The sequence below is a fragment of the Phyllostomus hastatus genome, unplaced genomic scaffold (genome assembly GCF_019186645.2).
Source record: "Phyllostomus hastatus isolate PE091 unplaced genomic scaffold, TTU_PhHast_1.1 phas_contig_41, whole genome shotgun sequence".
In the NCBI taxonomy this organism is placed as follows: domain Eukaryota; kingdom Metazoa; phylum Chordata; class Mammalia; order Chiroptera; family Phyllostomidae; genus Phyllostomus; species Phyllostomus hastatus.
This window is the reverse complement of record NW_025333876.1, coordinates 12069769-12085000: the sequence shown is the minus strand read 5'-3', so window position 1 is coordinate 12085000 and position 15232 is coordinate 12069769.

Below are 15232 nucleotides of genomic sequence, written 5' to 3'. Positions count from 1 at the left end.
AGGATTAAAGTCTATGCAAACTGAGCTCTGTTGTGGTGGCATGACCAATTTGAGTATGGTGAAGATTTTTATTCATTACTAAATATCTACCTGTCAAAAGTTTTTTTCTTTTGTTGAAAAAACAGAAGAAAAGAGCTCTCAGATGGTGGAAGAGTACATGGGAGCTACACTAACCTCCTTCTAGACCAATCTGGAATTACAACTAAATTATAGATAAATCATCCTGCATAACCAACTAATCACTAGCTGGAGAGAAGCCTTGTAACTAAGGACAGGCAGAATAAACCACTTCGCCACAGCATGGCTGGCACAGCAGAGGAAGTCGTATGCTATAGATCACTGATAACTCAAAACTAGTTGCCCAGGCCTAGTCACAAAAAATGTCTGCAAAAGCCTATACCAGAGTCTTTCCAGTTCTAATTAATATGTAAAAACTACTACAAAGAAACAGCCAAATGGGAAGACAAAGAAACAGATACCAAATGAAAGAACAACAGATTTATCTAGAAGAAAAACTAGGTGAAATGGGGGCAAGCAATTAATGAGATAGAGAATTCAGAGTAATGATTATAAGGATACTCAACTGCATACAAAAGAAACCATAAAAAAGGACCAGTCATAAATAATGCAATATTTGAAATAAATAATACACTAGAAGGCATAAACAGTACGTTAGATGAAGCAGAGGATTGAACCAGTGATTTGGAAGACAAGTAGAAACATACACCCAGGCAGAGCAGCAAAAGGAAAAAAGAATTAAAACAAATGAGGGCTTAAGAAACATTTTGGAAAACATGCAGTGGAACAACATGTGCATTGTGGGAATAACATAAGGAGAAGAGAGCGAGCAAGAGATTGAGAAAATATTTGAAAAAAAATTACTGAAATTTTCCCTAATATGGTGAAGAAAAAAGACACTCAAGTCTAGGAAGGTCAAGAGTCACAAACAAGTTGGACCCACATGTCTACACTGGACACATCATAATCAAAATGGCAAGGCTTAAAGACAAGAAGAGAATCCTCACAGCTACAAGTTAAAAGCAGATATTTACTTATAAGGGAGCACCAATTAGATTTCATCTGATTTCTCAAAAGAAACATTATAGGCCAGCAGGGATTGGCATGAAATATTCAAGATTATGAAAAACAAAGACCTACAACCAAGGTTAATTTGCCCAGCAAGATTATCATTTAAAATTGAAGAAGTTAAAAGAGATTTCCAGACAAGAAAAAGCTAAAGGAATTTGTTAACAACAAACCAGTACTGAAACAACTGTTAAAGGTTTCGAGGAGGAGGAGGAGGAGGAAAGGGAGGAGGGGGAGGAGGAGGAGGAGTCGTCTCATGAATAATAAGACTTTTGAGAGAAAATAATTTTGTGATACTTTGGGTTTGGTTTTGGTTACCCAAGAATATGCCCTAAAAATTATCAGATATCAAATCAAAATTTATGTCCAGATGTATCACCTGATTGCCACCTCAGCTGAGTTATTTTCATTGAAGTACTTAGTGTAAATGGTATATTTTAACGTAAATTCAAATTTCAAATAATTTCCTTTAATGCCTTAATATTCTAGTTTGTGTATTTCAAACAAAAATTATTTTGTGTGACCTTTGTGCACTTGGTTGGTCACACAATAGGCAATAGGATTAAAGTCTATGCAAACTGAGCTCTGTTGTGGTGGCATGACCAATTTGAGTATGGTGAAGATTTTTATTCATTACTAAATATCTACATGTCAAAAGTTTTTTTCTTTTGTTGAAAAAAAAACAGAAGAAAAGAGCTCACAGATGGTGGAAGAGTACATGGAAGCTACACTAACCTCCTTCTAGACTAATCTGGAATTACAACTAAATTACAGATAAATCATTCTGAATAACCAACTGATCACTAGCTGGAGAGAAGCCTTGAAACTAAAGACAGGCAGAATAAACCACTTCGCCACAGCATGGCTGGCACAGCAGAGGAAGTCGTATGCTATACATCACTGATAACTCAAAACTAGTTACGCAGGGCTAGTCACAAAAAATGTCTCCAAAGCCTATACCAGAGTCTTTGCAGTTCTAATTAATATGTAGAAACAACTACAAAGAAACAGACAAATGGGAAGACAAAGAAACAAAATTAATACTTGTTCTTAAAAGTTAGTTCACATGAAAACTAGAGCAAATGCAGCATTTCTGTGAATCACTTCCACAAAAGTGTTCAAACTGAAGGCATTACTGCAGAAACAACGCACGTTCATTTCTACTGAAGGAGACACATATAGTAATGATATGAACTACTACAAAATGTTGAGGTAACAGGGTGTTCTCCAAATATGTAACATTTCCCAGAGAATTACTAGGGTTGAAGCAGTTCATCACTGTTCATTCTTTAAGCAGTGCAGTTTTTACCGAAAATTCATACTTATTCTTACAAGGCAGTTCACATGAAAACTAGAGAAAATGCAGCATTTCTGTGAATCACTGCTACAAAAGTGTTCAAACTGAAGGCATTACTGTAGAAACAACACACTTTCACTTCTACTGAAGGAGATACGTATAGTAATGTTATGAACTACTACAAAATGTGGAGGTAACAGTGTGTTCTCCAAATATGTACCATTTCCAAGAGAATTACTAGTGTTGAAGCAGTTCATTACTGTTCATTCATTGAGAAATGCAGTTTTCACACAAAATTCATACTTTTTCATACAAATTACTTCACATGAAAACTACAGGAAATGCACCATTTCTGTGAATCACTGCTACAAAAGTGGTCAAACTGAACGCATTACTGTACAAACAACATACTTTCATTTCGACAGAAGGAGATATGTATAGCAATGTTATGAAATACTACAAAATGTTGAAGTAACAGGTTTTCTCCAAATATGTAACAGTTCACAGAGAATTACTAGTGTTGAAGCAGTTCATTCTGTTCATTCTTTGAGAAATGCAGTTTTTACCCAAAATTCATACTTGTTCGTAGAAGTTAGTACACATGAAAACTACAGCAACGGCAGCCTTTCTGGAGTGACTGCTACACACCTCTTAAAACTGAACGCATTACTGTATAAACCATATCTCTCAACTTCTGCTGAAAGAGGCACATATACTAATGTAATAAACTCCTACAAAATAATGAGGTAACTGTGTATTCTCCAAATAGGTAACAGCTCACAGACAAATACTAGTGTTGAAGCAGTTCATTACTGTTCATTCTTACACAAATGCAGTTTTTACCCAAAATTCATGCTTGTTCTTAAAACATGAACAAGCATGAAAACTACAGCAACTGCAGCCTTTCTGAGATTCACTGCTACACACTTGTTAACACTGAATGCATTACTGTAGAAACCATATCTCTCAACTTCTGCTGAAAGAGGCACATATACTAATGTAATAAACTACTACAACATGTTGAGGCAACAGTGTGTTCTCCAAACATGTAACATTTCACAGAGAGTTACTAATGTTGAGGCAGTTCACGACTGTTCATTCTTAGAGAAATGCAGTTTTTACCCAAAATTCATGCTTGTTCTTAGAAGGTAGTTCACATGAAAACTACAGCAACTGCAGCATTTCTGAGATTCACTGCTACAAAAGTGTTTAAACTGAAGGCATTACTGTAGTAACAACACACTTTCATTTCTACTAAAGGAGATACATATAGTAATGTTATGAACTAGTACAAAATCTTGAAATAACAGTGTGCTCACCAAATATGTAACATTTCTCAGAGAATTACTAGTGTTGAAGTAGTTCATGACTGTTCATTTTTAGAGAAATGCAGTTTTTACCCAAAATTCAAACTTCTTCCTTCCAGTTAGTTCACATGAAAACTAGAGCAAATCAGCATTTCTGTGAATCATTGCTACAACAGTGTTGAAACTTAACGCATTACTGTAATAGGAACATACTTTCATTTCTACGGAAGGAGATATATTTAGTAATGTTATGAATTACCACAAAATGTTGAGGTAACTGTGTTCTCCAAATATGTAGCATTTCACAGAGAATTACTAGTGTTGAAGCAGTTCATTACTGGTCATTCTTAGAGAAATGCAGTTTTTACCCAAAATTCATTCTGTTTCGTAGAAATTAGTTCACACGAAATCAATAGCAAATGCAGTATTTCTGGAATCACTGCTACACAACTGTTAAAACTCAATGCATTACTGCAGAAACCACATCTCTCAACTTCTGCGAAAGAGGTACATATAGTAATGTTATGAACTACTGCAAAATGTTGAGGTAACAGTGTGTTCTCCAAATAGGTAACATTTCATAGAGAATTACTAGTGTTGAAGGAGTTCATTACTGTTCATTCTTTGAGAAATGCAGTTTTTACCCAAAATTCATACTTGTTCTTACAAGTTAGTAGACATGAAAACTACAGCAAATGCAACATTTCTGGGAATGACTGCTACACAACTGTTAGAACTTAACGCACAACTGTAGAAACCACATGTCTCAACTGCTGTTGAAAGAGGTACATATAGTAATGTTTTGAACTACTAAAAAATGTTAGGTAACTGTATATTCTCCAAATATGTACATTTCACACAGAATTAGTAGTTTTCAAGACGTTCATTCTGTTCATTCTTTGAGAAATGCAGTTTTTACCCAAAATTCATACTTGTTCGTAGAAGTTAGTACACATGAAAACTACAGCAAATGCAGCATTTCTGTTAAACTTTGCTTCAGAAGTGTTAAAACTAAATGCGTTACTGCTGAAATAACATATTTTCACATCTACTGAAAGCGATATGTATAGCAATATTATGAACTACTACAAAATGTTGAACTAAGCATATATTCATAACATATAAGCATATAAGCATATAAGCTTATAAGCATATAAGCATAACATGTAACATTTCACCAAAACTACTACCTTTGAATGAGTTAATTACTATTCATTCTTAGGTAAATTCAGTTTTTTCCCAAAATTTATACTTGTTCTTTCAATTCAATTCACATGAAAACACAGCAATCGCAGCATTTCTCTGAATCATTGCTACACAACTTTTAAAACTAAATGCCTTACTGTAAAAACCACATATATTCATTTCTACTGAAACATATACATATGGTAATTTTATGAACTACTACAAAATGTTGAAGTAACCGTGTATTCTCCAAATGTGTAACACTGCACAGAGAATTACCAGTATTGAAGTAGTTCCTTACTGTTTATTCTCAGAGAAATGCTTTTTACCCAAAATTCATACTTTTTCTTTGAAATTATTTCACATAAAAACTACTGCAAAAGCTCCATTTCTGTAAATCATTGCTATTGCAGTGTTAATGGGATTAATTACTGCAGAAATCACATATTTTCTTTTCTCCTGAAAGAGGTACATATAGTAATGTTAGGAACTTCTACAAAATGTTGAATTCACCATGTATTCTTGCTGTCTGTAACATTTTCGAGAAAATTACTTGTGTTGAAAAAGTTCATTACTGCTCATTCTTAGAGAAATGCAGTTTTTCACCAAAATTCGTACTTGCTCTTAGAATTTAGTTTACCTGAAAACTACTTCAAATGCACCATTTCTTTGAATCATTGTTATAAAAGTGTTAAAGCTGAACGCATTACTGTAAAAACCACATATTAAATTTCTACTGAATGAGGTACATATAGTAATATTACGAGCAAATACAAAATGTTTAAATAACTGTGTATTTTCCAAATATGTAACATATCACAAAGATTTACTATTGTTGAAACAGTTCATTTCTGTTCATTCTTAGCTAAATGCAGTTTTTACCTATAATTCATACTTGTTCTTAGAAGTTCGTTCACATGAAAATTACAATAAATGCATCATTTCTGTGAATCATTGCTATGGAAGTGTTAAAACTGAGCCCATTACTGTAGAAACCACATATTTTCAGGACTACTGAAAGAGATACAGTGACTAAGGCTATGAACTACTACAAAATGTTGAATTAACCATGTATTCTTCAAGTATGTAACATTTTAGAGAAAATTTCTAGTGTTGAAAAAGTTCATTACTGTTTATTCTTTGAGAAATCCAGTTTGTAACCAAAATTCATACTAGTTCTTAGTAGCGATATCACATGAAAACCACTGCAAATGTAGCCTTTCTGTGAATCATTGTTACAGTAGTGTTAAAACTGAACCCCTTATTGTAGAAACCACATATTTTCAGTACTACTGTAAGAGATACAGTGAGTAAGGTTATGAACTACTACAAAATGTTTAAATAAATATGTGTTCTCCAAGTATGTAACATTTCACATAGAATTACTAGTGTTGAAGCATTTCATTACTGTTCATTCTTAGATAAATGTAGTTTTTCCCCAAAATTGAAACTTGTTCTTATAAGTTAGTTCACAGGAAAACTACAGCAAATGCAGCATTTCTGTGAATCATTGCTACAGAAGAGTTCAAACTAAATGCATTAGGGTAGAAACCAGAAATTTTTCTTTTCACTGAAAGTGACACACTGATTAGGTTATGAACTACTACAAAATGTTTAAGTAAACATGTGTTCTCCAAGTATGTAACATTTCATTCACAGTGAATTACTAGTGTTGAAGCAGTTCATTACTGTTCATTCTTAGAGAAATGCAGTTTTTGCCCAAAATTTATACTTGTTCTTAGAAGTGATTTCACATGAAAACTTCTGCAAAAGTAGCATTTTTGTGAATCATTGAAACAGAAGTGTTAAAACTGAACGCATTACTGTAGAAACCACGTATTTCAACTTTTCTGAAAGAGATACATAGAGTAAGGTTATGAACTACTACAAATGTTTAAGTTAATGTGGAGGGTTACATTCATTCTCAGTGTCATACTCACAAAACTGTTTTCTGTCACTCTGTACTACTATATAGAATGATGTCCTATCTACCCTATACTTTTTACATGAAAGAACCCTCTGTAGCATTTCGTTCATTTGAGTTTATTTCTCCTTAAGGAATTCAATCAGTTAGGCCTGTGTTCAGGCAATTGAAACTCAAGTTTCATAATAGACGTGATATCTTCATAAAAATCACAAAAGTTAAATTTCAGAGCAACATTACTCCACAAGTGTGAAAACACTTTTTATTTCAAGAGGCACCAGATATTTCAACTTCTACTGAAAGAAATACAGACAGTAATGTTATGAACTCTGTGCAACATGTTTATTTCAACCTCTTTTGTTCAGGGGAGTGCAATTTCAGTGTGTATTATTAATGTCAAAAGAGTGTGTTACTGTTCAATCTGAGAGAAATGTACTTTTTTGCGAAAATGAGGGTAAGATTCATTCTCAGTGTCATGTTCACAAAACAGTCTTCGGCCACTCTGTACTACTCAGTACAGTGATGTCCTAACTTGTCTATAATTTTTATATGAAAGAATCCTTTGTAGCATTTTGTTCATTAGAGTTCATTTCTACTTAAGGAATTCAATGAGTTAGGCCTGTTTTCATGCAGTTGTAACTCAAACTTCCAATAGGTGTCCTTTCTTAATGAAAATCACTACAGAATAGGCTTCTCAAAGCAACATTACTACACAAGTGTGAAAACAGCAAGTATTGGAAGAGGTTCCAGGTATTTCAACTTCTACTGAAAGAAATACAGACAGTAATGTTATGAACTCTGTGCAACATGTTTAATTCGACCTGTTTTGTTCAGGAGACTGCCATTTCAGTGTGTATTAGTAACGCTGAAAGATTGCATAATTGTTCATTCTGAGAGAAATGCACTTTTTAGAGAAAATAGTTAGAAACATTCTCCTTTTCATATTCACAAAACAGTCTTCTGCCACTCTGGACTACTCAGTACAATGATGTGCTATCTTCCCTATACTTTTTACATGAAAGAAACCTCTCTAGTATTTTGTTCTTTAGAGTTTATTTCTAGTTAAGGAATTCAATGAGTTATGCCTGTTTTCAGGCAATTGAAACTCAAGCTTCATAATAGATGTGATTTCTTCATGAAAATCACCACAGAAGTGAAATTTCAGAGCAACATTACTACACAAGTGTGAAAACAGTATGTATTTCAAGAGGCGCCAGATATTTCAACTTCTACTGAAAGAAATACAGACAGTAATGTTATGAACTTTGTGCAATATCTTTAATTCAACCTGTTTTGTTCATAGGACTGCAATTTCAGTGTGTATTATTATCATCGAAAGAGTTCATTACTGTTCAATCTGAGAGAAATGCACTCTTTAGAGAAAATGGACAGTTACATTCATTCTCCTTTTCATATTCACAAAACAGTCTTCGGCCACTCTGTACTACTCAGTACAGTGATGTCCTACCTTGTCTATAATTTTTACATAAAAGTAACCTCTGTAGCATTTTGTTCATTAGATTTTATTTCTACTTAAGGAATTCAATGAGTTAGGCCTGTTTGCAAGCAGTTGTAACTCAAACTTCCTAATAGATGTCCTTTCTTAATGAAAATCACTACAGAATAGGCTTCTCAGAGCAACATTACTACACAAGTGTGAAAACAGTATGTATTACAAGAGGAGCCAGATATTTCAACTTCTACTGAAAGAAATACAGACAGTAATGTTATGAACTCTGTGCAACATGTTTAATTTGACCTGTTTTGTTCAGGAGAGTGACATTTCAGTGTGTATTACTAACGTTGAAAGAGTGCATTATTGTTCATTCTAAGAGAAATGCCCTTTTTAGAGAAAATGGAGAGGTAGATTCATTCTCCTTTTCATATTCACAAAACAGTCTTCTGCCACTCTGGACTACTCAGTACAATGATGTCCTAACTTCCCTATACTTTTTACATGAAAGAGACCTCTCTACCATTTTGTTCGTTAGAGTTTATTTTTACTTAAGGAATTCAATGAGTTAGGACTGTTTTCAGGCAATTGAAACTCAAGCTTCATAATAGATGTGGTTTCTTCATGAAAATCACCACAGAAGTGAAATTTCAGAGCAACATTACTACACAAGTGCGAAAACAGTGTGTGTTTCAAGAGACGCCAGATATTTCACCTTCTACTGAAAGAAATACGTGGAGTAATGTTATGAACTCTGGGCATTATATTTAATTAAACCTGTTTTGTTCAGGGGAGTGAAATTTCAGTGTGTATTACTAACTTTCAAAGAGTGCTTTATTGTTCATTCTGAGAGAAATGCACTTTTGACAGAAATTTGACAGTGAGATTTGTACTCAGTTACATATCCAAATACTGTCTTCAGCCAGTCAGTACTACTAAGCACAATGATATCTTAAGCTCCCTATACTTTTTACATGAAAGAATACTCTGCAGCATTTTGTACCATACACTTTCTACCTAAGGAATTCAATGAGTTCGGCATGTTTTCACGCAATTGTAACCAAAACTCATACTAGATATGATTTCTTTATGAAAGTCACCAGAAAAGTGGCATTTCAAAGCAACCTTACTACACAAGTGTGAAAACAGTATGTATTACAAGAGGCGCCAGATATTTCAACTTCTACTGAAAGAATTACATACGGTAATGTTATGAACTCTGGGCATTATGATTAATTCAACCTGTTTTGTTCAGGGGAGTGCAATTTCAGTGTGTATTACTAATGTTGAAAGAGTGCATTGCTCTTCATTCTGAGGAAAATGCACTTTTCTCAGAAATTGGACAGTGAGATTCATACTCAATTACATATTCAAAGACTGTCTTCTACCAATCTGTACTACTACGTACAATGATTTCTTAACCTCCTTATACTTTTTACATGAAAGGATACTCTGCAGCATTTTGTACCACACACCTACTTTCTAGTTAAGGAATTCAGTTTTTTCAGCATTTTTTCACGCCATTGTAACTCAAACTTCATACTGGATATGATTTGTTTATGAAAATCACCACAAAAGTGGCATTTCAGAGCAAAATTACTACACAAGTGTGAAAACTGTATATATTACTAGACCTGACACACATTTCAACTACTGAAAGAAATAGATAGCATAATGTTATCAACTCTGTACAATATCTTTAACTAAAACTGTTTCAAGGGAGTCACATTTCAGTGAATTACTAGTGTTCAAAGAGTTCACTGCTGTTCATTCTGAAAGAAATTCACTTTTTATAAAAATGGACAGTTACATGCATACTCAGTTTCATATTCACAAAACCGTCTTCTGCCTGTCTGTACTACGGTGAACACAAATGTCTTAACTCCCCTGTATGTTTTCCATGAAACATTGCATTGCACCATTTTTACATTAGTGTTTCTTTATACTTAATAAATTCAATGAGTTATGCCTTTGTTCTTGCAATTGTAATGCATACTAGATCCTAGAAGCTATTTCTTTATGAAAATACTGCAAAAGTGCCAATTTAGAGCAACATTACTACACAAGTGTTAAAACAGTATGGATTATTGGAGACTCCAGAAATTTCGACTTCTGCTGAAAGAAATACGTATAGTAATGTAGTAAACTCTGTGCAACATGTTCAACTGAACCTGTTTTGTCCAAGGGACTCAAATTTCAGTGTGATTACTAGTGTTGAAAGAGTTCATTACTGTTCATTCTGTGGAGAAACCCACTTTTTATAGGCATGGAAAGTTAGGTAAATACTCTGTTTCATATTCACAAAACTGTCTTTTATGCCATTGTGCCCTACTCAGTACACAAATTTCTTAACTCTCCTGTTCTGTTTACATGAAACAATACATTGCAGCATTTGCACATTAGTTTCTTTCTACTTAACAAATTCAATGAATTGTGCCCCTGTTCTTGCAATTGTACCACAAACTGGATCCTAGAAGGTATTTCTTTGTGAAAATTACTGCAATAGTGGCATTTCAGAGCAACACTACCACAGATGTGTGAAACAGTATGTATTACTAGAAATGACAAACATTTCAACTTCTACTGAAAGAAATACATATAGTAATATTATGAACTCTGTGTAATATGTTTAACTAAACCTGTTTTGTTCAAGTGAGTCCAATTTCAGTGTGAATTACTAGTGTTGAAAGAGTTCATTACTGTTCCTTCTGAGAGAAACGCACTTTTTACTGAAATGGACTGTTTGGTAAGTACTCAGTTTCATATTCACAAAACCATCTTCTGCCAGTGTGCCCTACTCAGTACACAAATGTCTTAACTCCCCTGTATTTTTTACATGAAACAATACATTGCAGCATTTGTATGTTAGAGTTTCTTTCTACTTAATGAATTCAATGAGTTATGTCTCTGTTCTTGCAATTGTACCACAAACCGGATCCTAGAAGGTACTTCTTTATGAAAATTACTGAAAAGTGCCATTTTAGAGCAACATTACTACATAAGTGTTAAAACAATATGGATTATTGGAGACTCCAGACATTTCAACTTGTACTGGGAAAAATACATAGAGTAATGTTATAAACTCTGTGCAAAATGTTTAATTCAACCTATTTTATTCAATGGAGTCACATTTCAGTGTGAATTACTAGTGTTGAAAGAGTTCATTACTGTTCATTCTTAGAGTAGTACACTTTTTACAGAAAATGGACAGTTAGATTCATACTTAGTTTCATATTCACAAAACCATCTTCTGTTAATCTATACTGCTCCGTACACAAATGTCTTAGCTCCCCTGTACTTTTTACATGAAATGAAACATTGCAGCATTTGTACATATAGAGTTTCTTCCTACTTAAGGAATTCAATGATTTATGCCTCTGTTCTTTGAGTCGGAACAAACACTTGATACTAGAAGTTATTTTTTATAAGAATTATTGCAAAAGTGGCATTTCAGAGCAACATTACTACACAAGTGTGAAAACAGTATGTATTAGTGGAAACCCCTTACATTTCAACTTCTATTGAAAAAAATACATTGAGTAATGTTATAAACTCTGTGCAAGATGTTTAATTAAACCTGTGTTGTTCATGAGAGTCATATATTAGTGTGATTAAGAAACATTAAAACATTTCATTACTGTTCATTCTAAATGAAATTCACTTTTTACAGAAAATTGGGGTTTCATATTTCTATTAGTTTCACGTTCATAAAACCATCTTCAGCCAGCCAGATAGTTTTCTGTACACAGATATCTTAACTTTCCCATATGTTTTACATGAAAGAATACTTTGGAGGACATTGTACCTTAGAGTTTCTTTCTACTTAAGAAAGACAATGAGTTAGTCCTCTGTTCACATAATCATAAGAGACAGTTGATCTTAGAAGTTATTTCTTTATGAAAATAACTACAAAAGTGGCATTTCATAGCAACACTACTACAGAACTGTTAAAACAGTATGTATTACTGGAGACACCATACATTTCCCCTTCTACTGAAAGAAATACATTGAGTAATGTTGTATAATCTGTACAACATGTATTATTAAACCTGTTTTTTTCTAAAGTCAAATTTAAGCATTATTTAGTAGTGTTGACAGAGTTCATTACTGTTCAATATGAGAGAAATGCAGTTTTTCCAGAAGATGGAGTGTTAGATTCATACTACTTTCACATTCAGAAAACCCTCTTCTGCCAGTCCGACACTACACCATACATGGATGTCTTAACTTCCCTATATTTTTTATGTGAAAGTACACTTTGGAGTATTTTTACCTTAGACTTGTTTTCTACTCAAGTATGACAATGAGTTAGACCACTGTACACAAAATTGTAAGAGAATGCTTATATTAGAATATATTACTTTTTGAAAGTTACTACATATATGGAATTTCAGAGCACCACTAGCATAGATGTGTTAAAACAGTATGTATTGCTGGACCTACCATCCATTTCAACTTCCACTGAAAGAAATACATAGTGTAATGTTGTAATCTCTGTACAAGATGTTTTATTAAATCTTTTTTTTTTCAAGAGAGTCGAAGTTAGGCGTAATAGTAGTGTTGAAATGTTTCATTACAGTTCATTCCAAGAGAAGCTTACTTTTTACAGAAAGGGGACTGTTAGATTCATACTCAGTTTCATATTCACAAAACCATCTTCTATCTGTTCTAAAAGATACACAGATGTCTTAATGTCCTTATAGTTTTTACATGAACAAGTACTTTGGAAGATTTTGTCCATTAGAGTTTGTTTCTACTTAAGGAACAAATTGAGTTAGGCCTCTATTCATGCAATTGTAACAGATAGTTGATCTTAGAAACTATTTGTTTATCAAACTTACTACAAAAGTGGCATTTAAGAGGAACACTAGCACAGAAGTGTTAAAACAGTATGTATTACTCGAGACACCATACATTTCAACTTCTACAGAAAGAAAAACATTGAGTAATGTTATAAGCGCTGTACAAGATGTTCCCTTAAACCTGTTTTGTTCAAGAGAGTATCACATTTCAGCGTGATTTAGAAGCATTGAAACAGTTCATTACTGTTCATTCTGAGAGAAAAGCACATTTAACAAAAAATGGACAGTTAGATTCATACTCAGTTTCATATTCACAAATCCGTCTTCTGCTGTCTATAAAAAACCATACACAGATGTCTTAACTTCCCAAATTTTTTTTATAGAATACTTTGGAGGATTTTGTGCCTTGGAGTTTCTTTCTACTTAAGGAAGACACTGAGTTAGGCCTCTGTTCATGCAGTTGTAACAGAAAGTTAATCTTAAAAGCTACTTCTCTAGCAAAATTATTACAAAAGTGTCATTTCAGAGCAGCACTTACTTCTATAGAAATGATAAAACAGTATGTGTTACTGGAGACTCCATTCATTTCACTTCTACTGAAAGGACCACATTTTCTGAGGTCTATAAACACTAAAGAAGTTACTTTCTTAAACCTGTTTATTTCTAAAGACTGTAATTTCCAAGTAACTTGGATTGATTGATATAGGGCATTATCGTTTAATCAGAGAGAAATGCCCTTGTTTAGAGAAATTAGTCTCTTAGATTCATATTCAGTGTCACATTCACAAAACCTTTTTCTCCAGGTCAAGTACTACACAGGAAATGCATGTCTTATCTTCAGTATTCTTTTTACATCAAAATTACTTTAGAGCAAACTGTACTGCTGTGTTTCACTCTACTTAAAGAGGACATTGAGGTAGGCCTCTGTTCATTCAATTGTAACATAAACTTGATCTTAGAGGCTCTTTTGCTGTAAAAATTACACAAAAGTAGCATTTCATAGCAATACATCCACAGAAGTGTTAAAACAGTATGTATTACTGTAGATACCATTCATTTCAACTTCCTCTGAAAGGAGTAACATTGAGTCATGTTATAAAAACAGTACAAGGCATTTTCTTAAAGTTGTTTTGTTCTAAAGTGTCTCATTATGGAGTGATTTGTAAGCATTGAAACAGTTCATTACTGTTCAATACAAAAGAAATGCACTTGGTTACAGAAAATGGGCTGTTAGAAACATACTCAGTTTCACATTCACAACAGCATCATCTCCAAGTCAGATACAACTCCATACACACATTTCTTAACTTGCCTATACTTTTTACAGGGAAGAGTACTTTGGGTGAATCTGTACTAAAGATGTTTATTCTACTAAAAAATGACTTAGTGTTATTTTTCTGTGCTCTCAATTGTAAGAGAAACTTGATCTTTTAAGCTCTTTTTTTAACAAAATTAGCACAAAATTGACATTTCAGAGCAGTACTTCCAGAGAAGTGTCAAAACAGTAAGCATTACTAGAGACACCACTCATTTCACTTCTACTGAAAGGACTACATTTACTGACCTCTATAAACACTGAAGAAGTTACTTTAAAAACTGTTTTTTTTTCTAACCTTAACCCTAACCCTAATCCTAAACCTATCCTTATTCCTAAACCTAACTCTAACCCCAACCCAAACTCTAACCATAACTCTATCTCTAACCCTAACCCTATTCCTATCCCCAACCCTAACCTTAACCCTAACTCTATTCCTATTCCTAATCCTAAACCTACCCTAGCCCTATTGCTAACCCTAACCCTAATCCTAACCCTGTTACAGAAAATGGACTGTTAGATTCATACTCAGTTTCACATTCATAAAAACATCTTCTGCAAGTCAGACACTGCATCATTCACACATGTGTTAACTTCCCTATCCTTTCCACAGAAAAGTGCACTTTGCATGAATCTGTGCTAAAGAGATTTATTTTACTTAAGTATAACTTAGTTTTAGGCCTCTTGGTCAATCAATGTTACAGAAAATTTATCTTAGTTGCTCTTTCACTATCAAAATTACTACAAAAGTGGCATTTCAGAGCAGTGCTTCTACAGAAGTATTAAAACAGTATGTGTTACTAGAGACACCATTCATTTCACCTCTACTGAAAGGAGTACATTGACTGAGTTCTAAAAACGCT